The sequence below is a fragment of the Bactrocera tryoni genome, chromosome 2, assembly GCF_016617805.1.
Source record: "Bactrocera tryoni isolate S06 chromosome 2, CSIRO_BtryS06_freeze2, whole genome shotgun sequence".
Taxonomy (NCBI): Eukaryota; Metazoa; Arthropoda; class Insecta; order Diptera; family Tephritidae; genus Bactrocera; species Bactrocera tryoni.
This window is the reverse complement of record NC_052500.1, coordinates 9,171,083-9,192,152: the sequence shown is the minus strand read 5'-3', so window position 1 is coordinate 9,192,152 and position 21,070 is coordinate 9,171,083. Positions and strand designations below refer to the sequence as shown.

Here is a 21,070-nt window from a genome sequence, read left to right as displayed (position 1 = left end):
CTTTGTTTCTATTTTGCGCAATTTCTCTATTTCTCTTTGCAGTCAAAGCCAGCAACAATTAAGGACAACAGTTACAAGGTCACGCACAAAATATTTCTGCTGCCAGCGCTCAGTGTTAATTAGTGATTTTCTGTGCTGCTGGACTAAAATCAACTTTTGGAGAAGTAAAACTGTAAGCAAATTATTATATTAAAATTAAATATTATTTTACAAGTGAACAAAGTGAAAATAATGCAAATAAATACATACGAGTAAATAATAAAAGTAAAAACGTAAATAATTGAATTTTTAAAAATTTTTGAGTCGTCGCAGAGTTTCGTTGTTGCTTCGGTTTCTTATTGCGTTGCTGCAGTTCGTCATTTTCGCGAAGTTTCCATAGCGAAAAGTGATCGCGTGTGTTAAATTTTGTGTAGTGAATAATAGGGCAATCGTATTTTTCTTAATTAAGCGTCGTGTGTTTGATCGGGTAATGAAAGTCGTGTGTGAAGTGTTTCATTAAAATATTTTAGTTTGTTTGTAGTGTGTCAATGCTCAGCGTTATTCAATAAAATGTGCAATGAAATCGAGCGTGAAAATAAAATAGTAATAGTAGTAGAACTAGTAATAAAGCAACAACTACTTAATGTAAAGACTGAATATTCATGAGTTTATTTTCTGAGAGCGGATATAAAGAGATAATGGGAGAGGAATATGTGGTAAGTGTGCATAAAACTTTGTTTTTACATTTGATGATATTTATGATTTACATATATTAAATTATATTTGTATAAAATTGCACTTACTAGCTAGAAACAAATTCATAAATTCACCACAAAGGTCTGGTGAAATAAACTCCTTTGCGCTCTCTTCATTAAGAGTTGTTCAAAAACAATCAAGTTTCTCATTATTGAGTACATAACACGAAAATGAACTAAGTAGTTTAATATTTTTTCTGAAGGCGGTATCACTTCTTTGGCCATGGGGAATAGTTTAAGGGGGAATTCTAGTCTAGATGCCTGAATTCGCGCGTTTATTAGCAATTGACAAAAAATATTTTGGTATTTTTACTGTCAATTCTTTATCATTTAATTATTTCTGTTTGAAGAGTACAGATATTTTTTAATATATAACCGTTTTATTAAAACAAATTTTTCTATTTTTTTTCAAATTTCTGGACTAGAATATCCCCTTAAGCCCAATATGACTATTAGAAAGTATGAGACAGTTTTTTGCTTATGAAACTTCAATTTAACGACTATCTTTAATGTTAAGAAAATTCTTTTGCTAAAATTTTTTGAATCCATGATATGGTATTTCATATTTCTTTAGCAATCATCATTTTAAGATTAGAGAGAAAATCGAAGCTTCAAAGTATATTTTCAACTCGCCATGACTCAATTTATTGAGTTTTATTGTTAAAGTAAAAAATCTCTTGAGATCTAAAAGAAATTTACAGAGAACTAGAAAATGAGTGCAATTTTTCCAAATTTATTTTGTCCAAACTTTTACGATTTTACTTGTCTGATAACTCTATTGCGGTCCATTTATGAATCCGTTTCTCTGATCAGTTGGATTTTAGTGGCGACACTACGTATACATTAATACTAAAATTATTCCGTTGAACCCAATGCACACAACTGCACTTTCTATTGATTTACTAAGAATGTATCGGTTTTAAAAGTTCCAAATCTCTTGATACTTGACTATATGTTATGTTAAATAACATTATATGATTGACTCCTGAACACAAAGAAAGAAAAACCGTGAAGCGAGCCTTACTTTCATTTATTTTATGCAAACAAAAAACAAGACTATGATATAAGTATGTATGTTGTCTAAAAAATCCTCCTAAAATTAAAATACCTCTTCTCCTTCCGCTTTCATCTTCTATGGGAAATGACTAACCAGCTCTCATGTTTTGTGATTCTTCTTGCCCAACAATAAATAGTAGAACAAATTTCACTTACATTGATTGTGATTGCTTTAAAAAATGTGCAAGAAAGGCTCTATAAATCTACTAGCATGCACTTCTAACACTTTTAAGAGACTTTGGGGTGCATAACAACGCACGGATTTTTGTATGAAGGATGTGAATACTCCTATGGTACGTACCCGGCAGGAAATTGTTATCGCAAATTGTAATGACGTTTACTAAAGCTTATAGGCGGGTTTTAAGTATTTTTTTATAAATTCCGACATTTCGGGATTGAAAAAAGTGCGTGTTGGGCGAATTTTAGACATTTTTTTATAAATCCCGAAATAACGGGATTGTGAAAGTGCAGTTCGGGATCCCGAAAATACTAAATAAATTTTTAATGGAGATTCAACGAAGTTATAATATTTGTAGTTTAATTTTCAGGATTGGAAAAGAAGTTAAATCAGGATCCCGAACATATTAACCTAATTTTAAATAGAGATTCATTGAAGTCATAACATTAATGGTTTAACTAAGTTACTGTATTCACTTGTGGAATGAAGTGATTTAAATTTTAGTACGTAAAAGCATATTAAATTCGAAGTCCCGAATTTTTTCCAGTTGTTACAACTGAGAAATGAAATATTTGCAAAAATGAATTGAAGACTACTATTTCGAGTTCAGTATATACCATAATATCCATATTAGAACTCGGTTCCGTTCCGGTTACGTAATCCAAATGTTAAGAAACGGGTACTCTTTGGTTCTTTGGGATTCCTGTTATTTTCTTTCGGGATTTTCCTCGTATACTACGCTTTTAAAAATTTCGAACAGAGATTTGAAAACATAGCTAATAAATCTTCCTATCTGTCATTGATTCCAAAATTTTTAAAAATTTTCCTGGCAGGTCTCTGAGATTTCTATTCTCCTGATATGTGCGCTTTCTCCATTGCTTACAATTCATTCTCAGCAGCATTGATTTACATTTTAATGCTATTAGATGAAGGTGGCTGCTGCAGCTTCAAAAAAGAAACATTGCAAATACTGCAAATTTTCTGGGGTGTTTTTGCCAACAACTGCTTCCCCCGTCCTCTTCCTCCATCCTCCATCACTCTCTGCGGCGCAACCACTTGACTTTCATATCCGGTTTGCATGCTTATTTGATTATGTGTTGTCGTTATTGCATTTGTTGTTTGTGCACTCAATATGTTGTGGTTGTTGTTGCTATCGCTGTAGCGTTTACTACAATTGTTGCTTTTTTACTGCTATTCTCTTGATATGTTCTGTCTACGTGTGCGCTTTTTATTTCCTCAGTCATTTTTTTCTGCCATTCCCCATTACTTATTAGAAACACATTCCCGTTGCTGGTTGTCCTTCGTTTGCGCTTACTTGGAATAGTTTTCTAATATTCGCTATGAGGTTGCTATTTATTACCCCCACTTTTTGTATTCTTTTGGCCATTGAAGCGTTCATATGTTTGCTGGGATTCTCATTTCAATTTGCAATAGCGCACTTGATGAATGTGGAACGTTGCATGTTTCGGGGGTCTGGTGGATATTGGTAAGACTGCAGAAGTATGCGGGAAGTTCAATAGAAAAAAATGGCTTGGTGATGAATGTGGAAGGGTTTTTTCGAATGTGGTAACCGGTTTCATTATAGTAACATCAAATATGAAATCGGAAGAAATTATGAAATAAAAAAGGTTTATCTTAAGTCTGTTCGAGTTTGATATCACGCGATCTATTTTGTATTTTGAGGTTAAGTAATCGATTTTATGACATATAGGCACTACGTTGTAAAAATGTGTTATTTAACTAAAAAAAAAATCGATATTTTAGCCGATATTTATCGAAACTAAAATATATCGATAACATTTTTGGCTTATGACTTCTATAGGGAATAAAATATTGGATATAACGACTATAATTTTAAATTTTTAAAATAAAAATATAAAAAATCGATAATTTGGTTTTAAAAGTATATCGATAATTTTTAAAACTGCTCGATAACTTATTTGTAATATTTATTTTGTACAGTTCTAAAACAAAAATATAAATAATCGAGAACACTCATCAAAAATGTATCGATAATTTTTTCAATCCATCGTTTTCTACAGAGACTAAAATAATCAATACCATAACCACAAAATTTGTGAAATTTCAGGTTTTTCTTCATGTATACAATAGAAAAATACAAAAATATACATAACACAATAGTTAAACAAAATTATCGATTATTTTTAACTCATTCAGTAATTGAGATCAAATATTATTAAATAAAATATAAATAATCGATACGACTCTTCAAATAATACATCGATAATTTTTTCAATCGCTCGTTTTCCATAGAGGCTAAAAGATTAAATATGATAACCTTAATGTTAGTGAAATAATACAATATCGATAATTTTGTTCAAAAAATAAATCGATAAATTTTGAACTGGGTTTTGTAACATTATTATACAGCATAAATATATAAATATTTAAAAAAGATAATTTTGTTTAAAAAAAAATATCGGCAATTTTTTAATAGCTCATTTTATACAGAGAATAAAATTTCGATATTTTTATTTTAAATATGTATATCGATAGTATTTTAATTGCTCGATAATTTGTTGCTCATTTCGAAAGCATACAGTATAGAGAAAGAAAATATCGATAAATTTGATTATCGATTTAATTATCGATTTTTCTTAAATTGTCGATAATTTACTCCTAATACCAATATATTAGTTTCTTTGGTGGCTTAAAGTACCGGAATTTCGTCAACTTTTTTGTTATAATGTCAATAAAAAATTAAAAATCGATATACTAGTGCGATAACTATCGATAACATGATAATATCGATTTTTATTTTGGGCTTCTACTGAATTCGGAAACAAAATTTTATGTAACATTACACAATGATCACAGCCACCAGTTATCCCACATTTATCGAAAAAATAAATTTTCGTACCAAATACGAGTATAAATTTTCCACTAGTAATCTTATATAGTCTTCTTTTCTCACAATCAAAACTTGACTCCAATACAATTTTCTGCAAAAAAATGGTGCCACATTCGAACATCATCAGCATAAGCAGCAGCGCCCACTCGTGCTGGTTATGCAGAAGAGCGAAGGAAAGTAATCACGACAATTGACACAAATCACATTAAGTTCACTAATGAAATTTTTGAGATCCTTAACGAATGTGAACGCGATGATTGATTTCACGCCAAAACGATTTCAATCAGCACTTCCGATTTTCTTAAATCACACACACACACATACACATAAAGGAATATGTGGCCGTTGCAGCCTTTCTTTTCATGCGACATTCATAGCGCACAGCGTGTCACGTCCTTGCAACATTTACACGCCGGAGCTTGCACGGATAGTGGTGGCGGAGGGGTACAGAAGAGAGGGCGCTGTGATATAGGGCTTGTATTTCCTTGCACAGCTGGCCGCAGCAGCGCTGTGGGGTCGGTTAGTTGGTCCTGCAACCGGCAAAGCGGCAAGTCAACTTACCACCCTGAAGAATTGATTGGTTATGGCGTCGCTGCTGACGTTGCTGCCACTGCTGTTGCAATGTGTTCATTTCCGTTGCAGGAAAAATAATAAAAATAAAGAAATTACGAAAATTTGCTGAAAGAAAATGTTGCGCTTTGATTACGTGAAGTGGGGTGAGAGGGAAACTGCCGATAGAACGTACGGACGGACAGCACACGAATACTCACTGCCGGCTGCCACACTTCACAGCTTCATTGTAACAAAATATGGGTTATGACATGCTGTGCATATCAAGCCAACACCCACCCGCTCTCGCGCTTGCTTGCTCGCTTTTTCATCTTTAACCTACAAATGGTAGAAATTTCGATGCGAACGTCTCGCCCCGCGCGCTCTCCTCCGCTACATTAGCGCTGTATAGCAAGTTGAGCACTCGCAGTTGCGACGCTCGGCGGCGTGGGGTTAGCGGTATTGGCTGTCACATTTTGTTGGCTGGAAAATCAACTGTAAAATGTGCGGGTGACATGCTGACACCGGCGATAAACGCTGCTCGAAGTCAACAGCTCAGCTGATAGCGGCGACGTCACTCGCTCGCTCATTCAAATGCTTTTGCTGAGCTGTGGGAAACTCTGTGTGATGTATATTGAGAATTGAGAAAAAATGCAATATTACGATTTTGTAACCATTTAACTGGTGGCACAAATACGTATAAACAAATTCACGCACACACTGACATTGATTTCGTATTCATAGCTATTGTGGTTCTTCATGAGAATTTGTTGCAATTAATCGCTTGTCGTTGTCGCCTGACAAACCGACGTTGAGGCAGAGAGCTCGGCAGCCAGCAGTAATCGCTGAGCATTGCGAGTTTCGTTTGCGGTCGCGTGATTGTAAGTGTTTTGGTCACACACAGTCACAATTGGGGCACATGCCACTTTTAATTTGCCACAAAAATCATGCGAGTGCGCATTAATTGACGGTTGAAAGGGCTGACAGCGATTGTTATGAGTTTTGAGTGCAGTTATTCATTTTGGATTTAAGAGAAAAGAGATTAATTTAAAATGCACACTTTCAACAAAAGCTGTAGCAAATTCAAAGTTTCACAACACGAGGGTCTTTTATGAAGAAGCAACATTTTTTACATAGGAACTGTGCTTAGGGACAGTTTTTCATTTAATATGACATTTCTATAAAAAATAGCTTCTAAAACATCGTCATATTCCGCCATGAACCATGATATAAGACATTCAAAACTACCGTTATTTTCTAATATTTGGTAAAAGGCTTTAATATATGTACATACATATAACTTAGGTTAGGTTAAGTGGTCGATCCTACCGGGGTACCACTTTAGAACCCCAGCCTTATATAAGTGATCACAAGACCTTAGCAAACCGAGAAAGCCTTTTGGGCATATCACAAATTCGTTGAGACGGCTAATGGCAGTTCCGGCTATGTCTTTAGTTCACCGAAGGATGACTGTCGAGATGTTTCATCACCAGTCTGGTAAAGGATAGACAATTGAGGAGAAAGTTCGTGGCCACCCTCCTCCATACAACATTGAAAACCAGCGTCTGACATGTGTTTTTTAAGCTTACCGCATGAAAGCCATTAGAACAGACTCCTTAGTTCTACTCTAGGCCAAAAGGATCTCACAGTCGCATAGGAGCTAGTCGACGATTAGCGTTTACTAAGCACATGCTAAGTCCATTGGTCCATTGTAAGACCGGAAGACGGGTATTCAACTCTGCCCTATTCCGATGCGCCCTATAGCTAGCTCTTCGGATTTGCATTTACCAACGATTCCGCTATAAAAGGGTACCCAAACGAGTCTGCTGACGAAGTAGCTTAATGCTATTTCTAATGAGAGCAGATACTCTTTGACTAGTTTTGAGCGCACAATAAGCGAGCTCATAGTTAGTACTCGTATTTTCGCTCTGCTGTCGAAGTGAATCCTCACCTCCTGAAGCTAAGATTGACTGAGCTCTTTACAGAAAACTGTCTGTTTAATCTTCTCTACTAGTTTCGACTTATATAACATACAATTTAGTTCTGTTTATGATTTCATTGGAATTTTTTTAGTCCCCGGCAGAGCAACATTTTGGTAATAGTAAGGTTATGTCCGTTGGAGATATTCAAATGCCTGTCATCATGTATGGGACTAAGTCTATTTTTTTACTTTCTTGGTTTCAACTTCAACTCCTGGTAGAAAAATATTTAGCTGTGTCTAAATGTAGTAAAAAGCTGTAATACCCCCGAAATTCCTAGAGTTTGCAGAACAAATTGACGATGGTCAAACAAATTCTTAAGTCACATGGCCTATAAATAAAGCCAAAATAAGTCTGAATGAAAAGTCCAATAAAGCGGGGAATTGGCATTGTGTAAGTATCTCAGGTTATGTCCATCGGAGATACTCAAGTGCGTTATATTGTATTTGGCATTAAGACCGATGTTTTCTTTAACCAAAGTACTTTTCTTTTCTGGCTTTTAACTCCTTATTTTCAGAAGAAACCATTTTAAAAGTTTGACATTATGTAAGACGCTGTTTGTGTTGTTCACAGTTACTTAAAATATTCGGCGTGTATTAACTCATCAAGAGTGCATAGATGAGCTTAATCAAATTTTTGGCTATGAAGTTCCATCAAGGACCAGTTGTTCCGGATGGTATGTTGAATTCAATTAAGGTCGCAGATTACTCCAAGACGTGTTTCGTGAAGAACGTCCAAACTCAGTTGTTTTTATGGAAACCATGGATGCTGTGCGCAAACTGATACTGAAAGATCGTCATATGACCTATTAGGAGATAGAGACAATGACAAGTTAGGGATCAGCATAAATTAACATCAGTAAAAAACTTGTGCACGTTGAATCCCACATAATTTTCCAAACGATTTGTGGAATCCTCCACCGTATAGTCCTGACTTGGCACCGAATGACTTCTTTTTATTCTCGTATGTAAAAATGAAAATAAAGGGTCCACGTTTTTCGACACCTGAAGAGGTAATTGACGTATTTAGAACGACATCTCAATCAGAGCGGCAAAAATGCCTCAACAATTGGTTCGAAGGCATGCAAAAGTGTTTTGATATTAATAGAAAATGTTTTGAAAAACAAAAAAGCGATTTTTGATGATTAATATTTGATTTTGTCCTCTAATATTGAGATAAAAAATGTGCTATGTTTTCGTATCAACAACCTCATTTACCTCTTATAGAAGTTACATAGTTTATGGACCACAACAATAATTGAGGTTATAATATTTAAAGCAGAAGCTTAGAAAATGCAACTCTGGAAAAAATTAAATTTAGTTGTTTCACTTAAATCCAAGTTGATGGATGAGAACGCTTTCGAAATTAACATATGTAGTTATACAAATACAATTTTTATATACTTTTTATTTTTAGAAAGTGGCTAAAAATGTTCAAAATTAGAGGTATGTGTAATATTTTTTGCAATGTTTGCGCTATTGGCTGTATTTTACTACTGTTCCATAAGTTCATAAATTTATATTACACTGTTTTCCTGACTTAATGTTCAAATTGAGTAACAGAGTGGAATTTATTAGTTAAAGTGCTTCTTTGGGTTCAACCATAGAGGGGGGGTTTTGAATATTTTCCGGAATGAAATCTTTTATCATTGTTGTTGTTGAAGGTCGCTTTTTCTTGCGTAATTAAGTAAAGTAAGCACACAATTAGTATATATCTATTTAATTTTCTTTAGTTATAGTCAAAGTATATTAATAGAATACATGCTGAGAGGCCGGGCTATCAAGCGCTGATGTTGCTTTTGTGGCCAGCCCACCAAGGGAGGAGCTGTAAGCGTCACAGCACAACCGTTAGGAACGAAGCTGGTTCCGCCGGAGCTTCTAATGTGAATTATGAAACACTTTGGGCAGCTGGTTTATTGTTTTTCCTAATTTCAAAGATATATACTTGTATGTATATGTATATATGTATATGTAACATATAAGTGCACGAGTGGTTTATTGTAATTGTTGTAGTTTTTGTAGCGCCGACAACACTTAAGTTCGGCTATAAATTAAATGTTGATAAAAAGCCAGCAAGCGGTCAAAGCGTTTTAAGTGTCCGCTGGCAAGCGTTTTGACACAAACAAGCGTGCAGACAGATGGACAAGCATACACATACATATGTAGATGCCTAGATATACAATATATGTTACATGTATGTAGATATGTATGGAGACACAAGCCTTTTAATAAACAAATACTTTGGAGTGCATTTAAAGCTCGTAAAAAAGATAAGTGCATGATACATATGTATGTGTGTACTGCATATAAATGTACGTATATAAGTACCATAAGCACTCTATGTGTGTATGTGTCTACGTATGTATTCGTCCACCACGTCACATTGTCTCTTGCAATGCATCCAAGGCTTAACGCTGCTTTCGCCTTTGTTTTTGTTTAATTGTGAGGCAACCCTGTGGCGATAAGATTTCTCTCTATTATTTTTGGAATTAGTTGAAAATTAAATCAAAATCAAAGAGGAAATTCTAATAAAAACAAATCATAAATAAGTCACAAATGTGGCGCATTCTACACAAATAACAAGTAGTAAAGTAAGCCTCTACACAAACAAATACATGCGTTCATGCCTTTTGAAGGTAAAAAAAATGAAGAATCACGGCAAGACACTGCGCTTCCAACTGGTTCACTGCACTTTAAGTGACCCATAAAGTATCATAAAATTGCTGTGAACGCATGCCACACAGATGCAGCGCTGGTTGCAGTAACCCTGTGGTAAAAATTTAGTTAGGACATGAGATATTTTTTCATCTGATTGAAAAAAATTATATAAAAAGTTATTTCTGTATATTTGAAGTAGTAAAACGTGATCAAAAGCAGTACTCAGTCCCTGCGACTTATACTATTTAACTGCTGTTTCTTAACTTCATAAATTTTAATATTTTACCACATAAGTCGTTCCATAAGTTCATAAATTTGTATTCTTCATTTACCTTACCAACCGGCTGTGTTTGGAATCATTTCGACGCACCAGGGACCTAAATCTGTTTTTATATTAAAAATATATATTTCCTTTTGAACTCAATTTCAGTACAAAATAGTAAAATTACTTCTTAACAGCCGTTCTATAAGTTCATAAAATTGTATACTTCAGTAACCTTACCCATTGGCTAAAGCTAGAATCATCTTGTAGCATGAGTGTTCTCAAACTGTTTTGAAATGAAACAAATATATTTGCTTCTGGACCACAATTCAGCAAAAATAATGAAAACTTGTTCCATAAAACTGTTCCATAAGTTCATAAATTCAAACGGCTCTGTTTGTAATCGTTTGGACCTAAAGTTGTATTGGCCACAGCGAATATTAAATTCTATAAATTATTTCTAAGTTAATTTTAATGGTATGTATTTCCTTTGCGACATTCGGTAGTCAATTTACCTGTCTGAGTCAAATTTGATTAGATGTTACGACAGTATATTTCCGAAATGTCTGTAGGTGCATCTGCAACATTACTTTGGTCCATATTTGAAATCTTCTGAAGCAGAACAGTTTGAGCTCTGAGGAACATTTCCTACAGGGTTACAATTACTTTAGAGATTCATACGTAGCGTATGTGTGGTCAAGTAACGGGTTTTTAAGTTGTTGCCATAAAATCACTAAATATTATATTGTGGAGACTCGTTCTTTGTAGCAGTAAAAATCACGAAAAAATTACCTGGCGCCTTCTAGTACCAAAATGTAAATTACTTAGACTTCCACAAAGACCAAGCTAAGAAAAACTGTAACTAATATATCTAATCGATTGTTAGTAATACTGAATGGCGAAAGCAGATCAGTTTAAATATTGTCAGTTATTTCACTACCGCCTTTTTTTTACTCTTCAATCAACTGTTTCCTTCCCCAATCAGCAGTTTGCCTAACATAGGCTCAGAATCTTATCTTTAACCAAAAATAGAATTTTCCGTACACTTATTTTCTGGAGACTAAGCTCAACTATTCTTTTGATTATTATAAATTATTTTTAAGAATTTTAGAATAGATTGCTTTTCTCATTAAAACATGCCCTTGCCAGCTCATCGTTCCGTCGAAGGCGGTATTCGCCGTGGCCAACGCGCAGAGGACTATAAATCTTCCCCAAAAACCTTTCTCTTGAACACTCGTTGCGCCGACTCATTGGATGTTGTCATTGTCCATGTCTCTTTAACATAAAGAAGGACCGGAATGATAAAAGACTTGTTTGTTCGTCGAGAGAGGACTTTACGTCTCAATTGTCTATTCAGTTCGTAGTAGCACCTGTTGGCGATAGGCTATTCTGCGTAGAATTTCGAGACTGACCCTGTTGTTGGTGTTAATGCTGGTTCAAAGGTAGACGAAATTATCTACGACTTCTAAGTTTTGTCTATCAAGAGTGACATGTGAGAGAAGTGGCGAATGCGATGAATGCCTGAACAAGGTCGTAACCGACTGCATCTTATCTGGGTGGCGGCTCACAAGGGTATAGCTGGGAATGAGCTAGCTGACGAGCTTGCTCGCTCTGCAACATCCACTAGAATGGTTGGAGCGGAACCCTGTATGGAGCTTGGTTCTCATACCATAAAGAAGCTGCTTCGAAAGGAGGAAAAAGTAGGTAATACCACCAAGGCGTGCGCAAGGCCAAGTTTGCTAATGAGTAGTTACAAACTGAGTAGTTTTAAAAATGTAATCAATCTGTTCATAAATAAATTCCGACTAGTTGTCACATGCTACATCAGACATAGTAAGCTTAAGAAGCACTTATAGTTACGACATGAACCCTCCCCATTTGTATAAACTCTCGAGAACCTGTTGATTGACTGCGTAGTAATCTGTAGACGCATGATTAAGGCTCTTGGATCCATGTTTCCGAAGAGAGATAAAGTCGCCTCAATGGCACCCAGCAGTATATTGGAATTTATCAATCTACTGGCGCTATAAGAGTCGTTGTGGCAGAGGAGAGGGCGCAATAGAGTTTAGGTCGCGTTGCTGACCTCATTTAATATCTATATTTCTATTTGGAAGCATTTATACTACAAAATTGGTCTTCGGGAGAAAATGATTTCGCTAAAAAACTTAGATAACTTTTTACAAAATGCAGCAAAATTTATTGACAAAAACTAAATTCGTCAAAAACATGAAGAGTTTTAAAAAATCTCTACAATTTCACTAATTTACGAGTATACGAGCACGTAAAAGAATGCCAATAAACTAAATCCAAATCGCTCTAGCAGTAGCTAGAAATCAAATTTCTTTTTGTTGTTGTTATGCGTGCTGAGGTTAAAAAAAATCGAAATTTTTGTAAATCACATGCAAACGTGGAGCACTTGGACCGCCTGTGCTGACGTGCCACAAAACAAGCTTCCTTCAAGTGGCTGCGCTTAATCAAAAAAAGGAGCAGAGAAAAAATGAAAATGGAAATGAAAGCAACGGAAGGGTTTTAGAAATTGCTTTGGCATGTTTTCGGTTTTTTTTTTGTTGCGGCACGTTTCGATGATGAGGCTAATAAATTTCACAAGTGCCACACAATGGAAGTAAGCAGCAGACCAATTTTAAAAAACATTTGCTGCAGTGTTTTCAATAAGTTTCTTATGTCTGCTGTTGTTGTTGCTTTTATTGCTTTGCTGATTTGATTGGTGGTATTCATTCATTTGCTCATACCAGCGCTGGCGTTGCAGCAGCACGTTCGGCAGGCTCGGCAAACAGCTGGCTTACTGACACACATATAAACACAGGACTTCACACACATACATATGTACACACCGACAGTTTTACTATTTTACCTTTTCTGAGGAAATTGAGTGAATTATTTGCCGATTTTTACTGCCCCACAATGCGTAGCTGTTTCTGCATTGTTTTCACAACAAAGGCGCTGTGAAGTGGCGGCGCGGCGGCAGGCAGCAGCAGCAATCGACAGTCGGCTATACGCATTAAGTAGCGTTGCTTTTTGATGGAATGCCTGGAGAATTTGAAAGAAGTTGAAATGCACATACACACGTACAAACTCACACATATGTATGCATGTGCTTGTGTGTTTTTGAGCTGCTCAAATCAGCGTTTATGTTGCAGTTGTTGTTGCTGTTTTGTGTAAAACATCAGCGAAATTTTTACAACATTTCACAAATCTTTAGAATCTTAAGTACTTTCGGCGCTGGCACGCATGTTGTGCTGTTATTAGACCATCTTGCTTCGATGGCAGCCATTCAATTCTGTGGTACGTCCTTTTCGTTGTACAATGCGTAAGTGCATTGCTTTTATATTACATATAGTTTGTTGGAAGAGAACCAGCGAGGGGATGTGTGCGAGATTTCAATTAATAAATGACGTACAGTGGGCGATTTTGGAAATTTATAGGGTAAAAAATATATGTTGGGTTGCTTGATGGATGGTTGAAAAGAGTGGATCAAGACCGCTAGATCTTACGCGGCCGCAGTTAGGCCTTCATTAACTCATTGTGCTCCCGGATAAGCCTTATCCAGCAACTCCTTTGATTTTTATTACATTCTTATGTCTTTTAAGTTGGAGCATTTGGAGCCGTGGAATACATAATTCGCAAAAATAATGTTCCAGGGTCTCAGCATCTACCGCATCTTTGCATTCCAAATTTGTGAAGGTGGCATTTTAAGGATAAGTGCCCTGTCATAAGTCTATTTTACCTGCGTGTAGAAGCTAATTGGTCTGTTCACCATCAACAATACCCCAGAGTAACTTTGTGGAATGCCCTGTTTGCGTGTACTAAGACCTAAGATGTTCCTCTAAGCTTCAAAAAATCTTTGAAGGAACTAAATGGTCTATGACAGCTTAGGGGAATTGTGCTTCCAGCTGCCCCCGAGCGACCCAACTCGTCTGCCTTTTCGTTTACTTCAATTTCTATATAAATAAGAACCCAGTAATAATTAAACGAGTCGCTTTCTGAGAGTACAGTTATTGCGGACTTGCTTGTTAGAGCAGCAACCCACTTACTTATATATTCTGTTATACCGAAAATTTTGTTTTGAAGGACTGAATTGACAGCTAACTTCTGTGTATTAATACTATTATTACAGAAGAATCTCGCTCCATTTCCGGTTTCATCCTTTGATCCGTCGATGAATATGAAGATTTTATCTTGGGAGACGTTGTTTGGACCACATGCGAAAATTATTTAGCGGGCGTCACGCATTTTGTCTTCAGTCTTTTGGCTGACGGCTTAGCTTCTTCCGCTGACGCCTGAGCCACTTCAGCAGACCTCTGTTTCTTGGTTGTCGCTGCTGGCCTTTCAAGCTTAACTCCCGTCTTTGTGCTGGCTGTTTTTGGGCTAGCAACAAACGATGCCCTCTTTTCGAACTAGTTCACACAGGCTCTCTTCGGTCTTTGTTTCATGATCAGCCACGGTCGAGTTGATAGATATCAGTGGATCCTTCTGTTATATTCTTACCTCATGTCTCGACATGCCTCCAGCAGCAAAGTATTGGATTCCACCTTGGCGTTCGTGTGCTCATAAAAATTAGAAGTTTTTGCTTGTTTCTTTATTCTGTTTGTAGGTATTCGTTCTTTGTTGTTTATGAAATCCCGGATTCGTGAATTTCGCTGTACTTCCTTACATTCATAGAGGATCTACCGATCATAGAATTCCGTTCTGTCCATAATGAGGTATTATACTTTTTGAACTGGACATAGATTGTCGAACAAGTAGAGCTGTTAGAGCAAGGTCGACAAATAATGTGATACCTTTGAGAAGCTAGGGTTTTCGACCCTTATATCAGGTGGGATCGGTATCTTCTCAACCCTAAATATTGATATTCTGGCTTTTGATTGGGCAGCGGTACCTTCCCATTTATACTTATTATTAGGTATTATACTTAACTGGGCATAGATTGTCGAACAAGGGGAGCCATTAGCCGAAAGTCAACAAAGACTGTCGATAAGTTAAGACTTGCCTTTGCTATATCAGGTGGAAGCGGTATCTTCTCAACTTGCATGTTGATATTCTGGCTTTTGGTTGAAGGTGTTTCTACGAAATCACTTAGAAAAAAGATGAACCGGAGCCAAAAACTTCTCGTATTCACATTTGAAAAAAAGTGGTCCGCGTTTTTAAGGTTATGTATACTAACCAGCGTTCTGTCAGCGAATAGGTGTTTTACAAATGGTTCCTCTTTAATGTGGTTGAGCTGCGAATTATAGGAAAAGTATAAGTATACTGCCTGCAAAGTTTGTGGATTTCACTTTCGTCTCACTGTACCTTCATCCACATGCCTCGTTGGCTTTACCTATTCACGACATTAGCTCCGTTTTCCGTGCGCTTTTTGGGTTAAAGTAGTGAGGCACAACATAAAATTGAAATATTTGCGTGCAATTTCTATTATAAAACACAAACATTATTGAAGCGTATTGTTTTTTCCTTCGCTAAACGCAACATTTTGCGATCTTTATCAAGTTGCTTGTAGTAACTTCACCGCACATACCCACCACTACGGCGCGGATTGTGCCACACATGTGCGATGAACTGCATCCCTTAGTGGAATGCTTTACAGCGCTGGCTTGCCCTTACTACCTGCCAACAATACGGCAAAAAAAAAAGAAGAAAGAAGCGGTTCTAAGATTGCAGAAACTTTCAATTTCATGTTTATGCGCCTTTTCGTACTTTTGTACTTCCGCGAGTAATTTGCCCTCCTTCTGTTTTGTTGCACACACTACATGCCACATGCAACAGCAACGGGGGAAGATTGCGTATGAGCTCGAGTACTTCAAGTGAAGGGGTAGTTTTTATTTATTCCTAAACGCCTTACAATATGCAACACACTACGCATTCACTCGCTTGTCGTGTAGTGATTCCACACGAATGCTTGTATTTATCGGCCTCCTAAATTCTTCCCGGTTTCTTTATGCCTCAATTGCATTTGTTTGTACGCACTTCCTTGCCGTGCACTCAGCATTTGCCATCTACCGGTGCGTACTTCAAACTAAATGTTCACATATCCCCTTTGTGTCACATGCAACGCCTCCTCCCCCACACCGTTACAATTTTGACTTCGTTTAATTTGTAGCGCTCTTGACTTTTGCAGGCAGCTCCGGCAGTGACGCAGCGCAACCAGCAGCACATTTAGCAGTTTTAGCAATTCTACTCCCCCAAACGAAGTTTGTGCTTCGCCCCTGCAACCCACTAAACTCCATTTAGTTGCGCTCTTTTAACTTCTGCTAGCCTCTGGCAACGGACGCATGTCGGCATCCCTTTTAATTATGCCAACCTTTCGCATCTTTATCGTTTATTTACCGTTGAGTGGCTTCATATTGTACTGACATTAAGTAGTTTCCGACAAAAGCCTGTCGTAGCCGTCACTAACTCTTGCAGGTATTGCTCCAGTCTATATGTCTGTAGTCGCAATGTAGAACTCCTCCTGTTTGGAAATGTGTCCTCCCTTCTCATGTTTCGCTTTCTCTTGAAATATCTTCATTACTTCCTCGGCAGTTAAGTGATTTTTAATAGAACTTATCGCCGTTTTAATTATTTGTTTGTGTGCTCTAGTGTGGGTAGGCGGATTTGTCTTACGTCTCCTTAAAACCGAACACTAAAGGTAGAATGTTGTATAAATATTTTTACAGCATATGTATATATTTATTTAAGGCTGGGTTTGACATACACTCAACTGCCTTTAGTAAGGAACTCGTTTTATGATCATCCCTGTTTTCATGAAATTGTGCAGAAATCTGCCTCTAACCGGTTCTTTTATCCTGAATTTTCATAAAAAGATTACTCTAGCATCTTAATGGACTGTTAAATCTGAAATATGTTACTCGTATCGAACTTTTTATTGTCATTCATTTGAAATTTTCCGACTCCAGAGTTTGTTATAAAAGTCTCGCAACCCGTTATTTAAAATTGAACGAAAATAAGGAAAACTAAACTTCATCTCAAAAATTCCAAAGAAGACAATAAAATATAGAGTGGAAACAACTCGTTACTTTCGTATGAATTTATGGCTAACGACGTAATAGTTATTGACAGAACGTCGATGTCCAAAACAACTACAATATATCAACGTTAGGTGGCTCGGATGAGATTTGTGGAGAGATCAATCGAACTTTGCGATAAACTATGGGCTATCGAGTTACATGAACTTTATAGCAATAACTACATATGATAGTTTTATGCATCAAGATCAAGAATATACTCTAACTAGTTATGGTGGATTAATAATTTGTACGTAGAGGTAGGGTCAATAGCTTCTTGTTGTTTGTGTATCCAACTGGTTTAGAGCGTAGGCTTAGTCTTTATCATTCCTCCTGTATCATTAAGTGACTTATGTGATCAAAATATCCCTTCGCTCTATTGACTCTTGAAAAGTTCTAAGGCGTTCCGACGTTTTTGATCAAATTTTTGTTCAGCAGTGAGGCATATTTCTGGCTCAATGGGTATACATATAAACAAACAAATTTGCGCATTTGGGACCTGAAGAGATTCAAGACCTGCCATTTCTTTCAGAAAACACTACGTTTTGGTGTGGTTTTCTTCAAAACTGATTGCGTTGAGAACGTAAATGTCAATGTAATCGACCATTTGATGCCTGAAATTGAAGCCCGTGATATCGGTGACATTTGGTTTTAACAAGTTGACCTACGCCACTTCGACACATCGCATCAATAAATGGCTTTATTGAAGGTGAGACTTCAGTGATCACAGTGTTAGACTTTTTTCCTGTGCGGACATGTAAAAAGTCCAAAGCCTACGCGGACAATCCGCTTCGATTCAGGCTTTGGACCAAAGCATCACGCCCCAGTTACCAGCCGAAATGTTTGAACGAGTCATCGAAATTGGACTCAGAGATGGACAAACTGAGACGTAGTCACGGCCAAAATTTGATATAATCTTCAAAAAACTAATGCCAAAGAATCCTTTTTCAAATGATAATAAACGTTCCCCATTAAATTTGAAGTTTCTATGTTTCCTAATTAAAATAGTGAGGAACCTCGAAATGGATCTTCCTTTAGTATATACTTGTATAGTGGTTTCGACTTCTGAGCACCGCTGCGTGAAAGATATTCTTTCTAAATTGCCTCATAATACTTCTAATTTGTGTCCATACAATTTATATTTCTATCGAATATTAATGAGAACTACGAAAACCAGTTCAAAATGCACTCGTAACTTTCTTGGAAAACAAGTCATTATTCAAATATTTGCTTTATTCAAATTTGTGTTCTACTTTGGTGGCCTTTGCCGGCCCATTAGAACGCTTTAACTTTTCTTTCCCTCTACCAAACAATGTCTCAGCATTCGGTTCCACTGTCTTTTATCACTTGCTAACAATGCCTTTTTTTATTAATTCTGAGCAAAACATACCGACAAACAGAAAGGAGAATAAGAATGTTTCAATTTTCCATATGTTTTCAGCTGCTTCGTCTGTATTTCCATATTCATTGTTTAATTGTTCGACATTTTGGGTGGGTGGGCACAGCTCATCTATTTTCCAATTGCCGCCGAGTCATAACGGTCAATGTGACTGCAGCTATGACTTTGACAATTCTGCTTGACTGTGTGCTTTTGAAGCGGTTTGTCGCCGACAAAATTTCAGCTTTTCATGTGTGTGTATGTAAATATTCATACAAATAGTTCGGGTGACCACACACACACGCTATTATGTTTGTAGTAAGTTTATGAGCATGTAGACATACAGATAGATAGACATACATACATGTTTGTATATATTGTATTTAGATACACAAAGCTCTTGCTAAATTCTATGTCTCATAAATAATGAAGAGCCTTCATTTTTATTGTCCACACATGTATATATGAATACGCTTTCATTCATATGTATATTTATGTATATAAATATGTGTTTGTGCGTGCATTATGTCATTGTACAATCCAACTTCGATTGACTTTGTTGTTAATGTCTAATTCTAATTGAGATTTATTTGCTATCATTTTAATATAGTCCATATTTACACATGCAAACACAACTAGTTGTTTCGTTACGCACGCACGCACATACAGAGGTACATTCATATGTACAACCATATTTCACAAATGAATTGCTTTGCTTGAATTTCTCTTTGCAGCATACTTTCTGCTTGGTTAATGCCAAGCAAATGATAAACTGTTTTCTTTATTCAATTGTTTTCCATTGCTTTGGTCGAAGGTCAATTGTGCAACTTAGTTGGGATTTTGTAATTAATTTTCTTGATTTGCCGATTTACATATGTGAAATGTCAAAACTTACAGACCATTGAACATGTAAATGCTTGAATGCAAATATTATTGCAAGATAAATCATATAATGACAGCATTATGATTGGAAACGAACTTTGGTTTAGAGGCAGCCACAGAGTCTTGCTTAAATCAGCTAAACTTCAGTCAGATGTTTGTGCCGAACTAAAAGAGAATGGAAGTGGAATCGTAGTAAGTTATAATATATTGTCAGATACTAGTTGTCAGTGTAGTTGGAGGATGAGGTGAAAACATCCGGACACGTTCTCCTCCATTATGCAGTCGATGTTAGACTGAGGTTGAAACATCTCGGCAGTCTTACAGGTACTTTCGGCGAACCAAAAGACATAGCCGAAACTGCCACTAGACGTCTCAAAAAATATTGTGTCCATTTATTGTGGTTAATAACTAACCTCGGCTCATACAGTTCCAAACATTAAACCATATCTCTTAGTAATCACTGGACTTTTGTTGACATAACAAATGATAAGATAGTGAAATATTATTAGGAGCATTCGATAACTGATGGCATTTCTTATATGGACGATCCAACCGGTTTTCTCATTAATTTAAAGAATACCGTCGAGAATTGTTCAGTGCGGTGCCAAAAATACAGGAGTACTCCCATTTGAGGGCAGCTAAATACACTTCTTATACGGACAATAAAAGGGCTGGAACTATAAAACTTCTTATTGAAGGTATGCTATAGCTACATATACATATCTGTAACTCGTTAGATCGTCCGTATAAGAAGTTTTACAGTTCAGTGTCAAAAAGTTTACCACTGGTTTGGAAAAAGCAAGAAAACTGTGTGGGAAGTGGTTGGGCAAACTTCATATATTTCAGAGATTTATTCAACGAAAACTTCCAGTTTCTCGCTCTTTCAAAATATTATATATTTTTAACCACTTAAGACCCTTTGTTTTGACTATAAAACAATGGTTGGTGAAAGTGGCAAAGAAGTTATCAAGTAAGCATTTTTATACCATGAACTGATTATAATTATTATATTGGACCCAAAGTTTGTAACTTTCAGAAGGAAACGATTATAAATATATAAGGAGGAAACCTTATAAATATACATACTATCTAGAAGGTGATCCTTGTCAAGGTTCCCTATATTTTTAAGGAAAAGACACAAAAACTTCAAATTTAATGGGGAATGTTTATTATCATTAGAAAGAACATTGGCATTTATTTCTTGAAGATTATCTCATTCTTGGCCGCGAATACGTCTCACATTTTCCAACCGTTGAGTCCAATTTTCGATGACTTGTTCATGCATTTCGACTGGTAACTGGCGAATTACACGCGTGATGTTTTGCTTCAAAGCCTAAATAGAAGCGGGATTGTTCGCATTAGCTTAGGATTTTAATTGACCGGGCCAAAACGTGAAATTATCTGTTTACCGAAGTGTTTTCTAAATAAGTCCATTATTTGATGCGATGTGTGGAAAGTAGCGCAGTTTTGTCGAAAGCAAATGTGGCCGAGATCACGAGTTTCA

General features: G+C 36.4%; 1 protein-coding gene across 2 annotated transcripts in view; it reads left to right on the top strand.

Annotated features, from left to right (window-relative positions):
- Positions 1–313: 313 nt before the first annotated feature.
- Positions 314–21,070, top strand: part of LOC120769547 (protein sax-3) — a 289,146-nt gene continuing 268,389 nt past the window's right edge. For both annotated transcript variants that reach the window (XM_040096596.1, XM_040096595.1), the window contains exon 1: positions 314–695. The gene's annotated coding sequence lies outside the window, so the exon portion shown is untranslated. The remainder of the gene's footprint in view (positions 696–21,070) is intronic.